Here is a 4,931-nt window from a genome sequence, read left to right on the forward strand (position 1 = left end):
TGCCCACTTTAAAAATGGGAAATTCGTACACGCCCTCGTCACGTGACCGGCGTGCTAACGAAATCTCGCGAGATTTCGGAATTTCATTGTCCCCTATGGATTCTTGGGTAATTTCCCAGGGACCATTGCGAGGACGATAGCCACGCCTACTCCCACGGGAGGAGAACCAGGAAGTCAGCTGAAGTCATCAGAAATAAAAGGTAAGTAAATAATATTTTTTTTTTTCAGGGTTCGTTTAGGTAAGTATGCTGTCTGTTGATTTTAATAACATGAACTTTCTTTTTAGGTACCAAACCACTTTAAACTTACTTCAAAACTTTATGGAAGGCCAACTGATCATAAGCGGAGACCTAAACATCCCCTTAATACCCGCAGAGGACACCTCTACAGGGCTGTCCTCCGTCCCCCGTGGTGTAAGGAAGGCTGCCCACGCAGCCTTGCATGCCGCACAGCTGATTGATGTGTGGCGCCTCTTTCACCTTGGGGAACAGGATTACACCTTCTTTTCTAGACCACACAAGGGGTACTCCCCCATTGATTACTTCTTGATGCCACACAACCAACTTCAGGCAGTCAAAAGATCCACCGTCGGGTCTATCACGTGGTCTGACCACGCCCCAGTTACATTACGCTATGCCTTGACCGACTTTTACAGGAGACAGACGAAGCCATGGAGACTCAATGAGAGCCTCCTCCAGGATGCCGAGGTACTGATGGACGTGACGACAGAACTATCCCATTATTTCCACACTAACAACACCGGGGACTGTGATACAGGCCTAGTTTGGGAGGCACACAAGGCGGTGATTCGCGGGGTACTGATAAAACACGGAGCACGACTTAAAAAACAGCGAACCGCTCAACTGTCCGAGTTACTCAGTAAACTTCAATTTTTAGAAGCAAAACACAAACAGACACCGAATACTCCCTTAGGTAGTGAGCTGGATAGTAGATACAATACGTACCCAGATAACCGATCTCCTCCACTTTAAAAGCTAAGACGGCGCTCCAGATCTCCTGTAAAAGAATCTACGAATCAGGTAATAAATGTGGTAGATTACTCGTGCAATCTCTGAAAGCCCAACGGGCGGCATCGTATATACCTCATGTTCTCTCTCCTTCGGGGACGTGAGAGATGCTGCCCCAACAAATTACCAATACATTCAAGTCCTTTTACGAGAATCTCTATAACCTAGATGCAGCCCGTCCCTCCCCAGTGCACATAGCCTATTACATAGCCTCTTCCAAGATGCCCGTCCTGCCGACGGGGGCGAGGGGCGTCTTGGAGGAACCTATAACATTGTCTGAAATCCAACTGGCAATAGGTAATACCAAGCGTGGGAAGGCCCCGGGTCCTGACGGCCTAACACTACAATATTATAAGACTCTACTCCCGTCACTTGGACATCATCTACTTCACCTTTTTAATGATCTTACTAAGGGGAGCAAGCTCCATGAGGCCACGTTACAGGCCCATATAGCGGTGATCCCTAAAGAAGGCAAGGACCCGTCTCAGTGCGGGAGCTACCGTCCAATTTCCCTATTGAACACAGATCTTAAGATTTTTACCAAAATCATAGCTACGAGGCTGCAGTCGTACATCCCCGACCTGATACACCTTGACCAGGTAGGCTTTGTCCCCACCAGGGAGGCTAGGGACAACACCACCAAAGTCCTGAACCTGTTGCATGCTGCCACCTTGGAAAACAGGCCGAGTATCTTTCTCAGCACAGACGCTGAGAAAGCTTTTGACAGGGTGAGTTGGGATTTCATGTCTGCCACACTACGTCATATAGGACTGGGTAACAACATGTTACGATGGATCCATTCAATATACACAACACCGTCGGCCAGGGTCAGGGCCAATGGGGTACTATCCAAACCCTTTCGGATTACAAACGGGACGCGACAGGGCTGCCCGCTCTCACCCTTCCTTTTCGTGTTGACCCTCGAATCATTCCTATGCCACATTAGATTAAACCCGAACATCACTGGTATTCCGGTTAAACATACCCAATACAAAGTGTCAGCCTACGCTGACGACTTGCTGTTTTCACTCTCCAACCCGGTGATATCTCTCCCGAATTTGATGCATATGGGACGCTCTCGAATTTAAAGATTAACTTCACCAAGTCAGAGGCGATGGGCATAGGGATACGGTGGCGCAGCTCAGCCACCTTCAAGCCAGCTTTAACCTGAAGTGGACAAACAGAGCCCTGAAGTACCTAGGTACATACATCCCTCATACACTCTCAAAACTGTACGAGCTTAACTTCCCACCATTACTATTGGAAATAAAATCACTTCTGACCCAATGGCAATCGGGCATGCACTCCTGGATAGGACGTTGCAACATCTTAAAGATGTCTATCCTCCCAAAAATCCTTTACCTGATGCAGGCCCTACCCATACACATACCAACCGCCTTCTTTAAAAGGGTACAATCTGCATTCACAGAATTTGTCTGGGTGAAAAAAAGACGTAGACTCGCCAATAAACTCCTTGTGCTCCCCAAATCGCACAGCGGACTAGCCCTACCAAATATTCAAGCCTACTATCAGGCTGTTCATCTGGGAAGGCTCATAGATTGGTGCCGCCATCAGGGAACCAAGCTATGGGCCAGGCTGGAACAATCCCAAAGTGTGATCCCGCTCAGGGGGGCGCCATGGTGCTACCCAGCACTGCCAGCGGAGATAAAACGTCACCCACTGATTGGTAACTCGGCGAGGGTCTGCGCTCGAATAATTTTGCAAGTGTCCCTCACCTCCTCGAACTCACCCCTTTACCCTATTATAGGCAACCCCTTATTTACTCCGGGTCTGTATGATGGAGGTCTTCGGAGTCTGGGGGAGGCGGGCCTACATCAAGCTTCCCACTTCAGTTCTGGTGGGCTCTGGAAAACGATGGCGAATTTCCTAGATCCTATGGGCCCGTTCCGTCTAGACTTCCTGAGGACACTCAAACTAACACATTTCCTCTCTACGATCCCACCCCCCCAAGGAAGATGCTCAGACGCTCACAGCCCTGGAGGTGCTATGCACTGACGCGGGTGCCCTTCCACATACACTTTCACTGACCTACAACCTTTTAAATGCTCCCTCAGCAGACTTTATTCCGCCGGGACTACTCAACTGGGAAAAAGAGTTAGCTTGCCAGTTCAATGACGCCAAGAGACAGCGTATTCTCCGATTTACACATAAATCCTCTATCTGTGCCAAGAGCCAAGAAACAAATTACAAAATTCTCTCACGGTGGTATAGGGCCCTTTCGCTACTCCACCAGCTCTACCTGAATACATCAGACCTATGTTGGAGATGTCATACTGACAAAGGGACCATGCTACATATTTTCTGGTCTTGCCCTAAACTTACGCACTTCTGGAAAGTGGTACGTGAGACAGTACAACAATTCATGGCCCGGCCCCTCACAGACGATCCAGCATTCTTTCTCTTACATGCCTCTGATATCCCTGACAGGAATTACAAGAAATCAGTGATTCGCCACCTACTTGATGCAGCTAAGGCCTGCATATCACTCCAGTGGAAATCGCCCCTTCCACCGACCATTGACCTCTGGCTTCGTAAGGTGGAGGACATCAGGAAAATGGAGGACCTTATCCTCACAGCACAAATAGAGAGGAGACCTTCACTAAAAGCTGGCAGGGCTGGAATGGGTTTATATACTCGGCTGAGGGCCAGGCCCTGAGAGGATCTGACACGGACACATAATGCCGCAGGCAGGGACAAAGATTTGTTGAGTATGGTGGCCATGGACAGAGGCCCCGTAACTACAACTCCGATTGGTTATCTGAGCACTCCATGATCGAGTAACACACCTTGCTTCCCCCCCACCCCTCTCCCTTTACCCCCTATACCTGATTCACCCCCCCCCCCTTTTTTTCTCTTTTCCCATTTGTCATTCCTACTCCTATGCTTCACCTCCCCCTCCATATATTGGAGGTGGTACCAATGTAGATACTAAGTTAGTTAAAAAGAAACTGGGAAGTGAGGCCACGGGACGACGAGAATTCACAACTCCACATGCTGATGTTTTTTATTTTTACTCTTGAGGATAAGGCTAGCAGAGATTTGATGATGTATTACCTGTACTGCCTTTCTCTCTGTAGGATATGTGGAAAGTATGTAACCTGTTGGTCTATGTGGACCCATTTCCTGCTATAAATAAACAATAAAAAAATAAAAAAAAGCCAAGACTGCAGGAGGTATAGGGCATGTGCTATTAAAAGATTATTATTTGGCCACTATCCTTGCACAAACCAGGACATGGTTTTCACACTCGCAGGGCCCCAGATAGTTGGAACTAGAACAATCACAAATCTCAGGACATAGCTTGGTGGACCTAATTCTTACCAGCAAATACTCCACACGGGCCCCATTACACCTTTCACCTACTACCGGAGCCACTCTCCATACCTGGAACACTTTTGTGTCTCTGGAATTTTTAGACTGTCCCCTAAAAACAATGCACCTTCCACTTGCTAGTTTATCACTCCTCTTACCAGACTTAAACATATCACATTGGTCGACCAAAAGCATACGCACAGTGACTGACCTGAGGATAGGGCCCTCTCCTAAAACCTTTAAGTTGCTCCAGTTGGAATACAACTTAGAGGATAGTGACTATTACAGATACCTCCAGATAACCCATTTACTCCACAAAACCCCCATTCACGACATTTCACTGCCTTGGAGGGTAACAATTTACCTTACAAATGTGACCACTAACATCAAAGGGATATCACTATTCTACTCCCTTATCCACTCTAAAACCACATTTCAAAAATCTAACAATATCAGGGCATGGGAGCAGGCCCTAGACACGGGGTATACTGAAGACCAATAGCGGAAAGCCTTACAAACCAACCTTAATGAGACCAAAAGTGCCAATTTGTGGGAAGTCACCCATAAGAT

Source organism: Lithobates pipiens, unplaced genomic scaffold, assembly GCF_037356315.1.
Source record: "Lithobates pipiens isolate NorthernLeopardFrog02 unplaced genomic scaffold, aLitPip1_a1.2 Scaffold_19, whole genome shotgun sequence".
In the NCBI taxonomy this organism is placed as follows: Eukaryota; Metazoa; Chordata; class Amphibia; order Anura; family Ranidae; genus Lithobates; species Lithobates pipiens.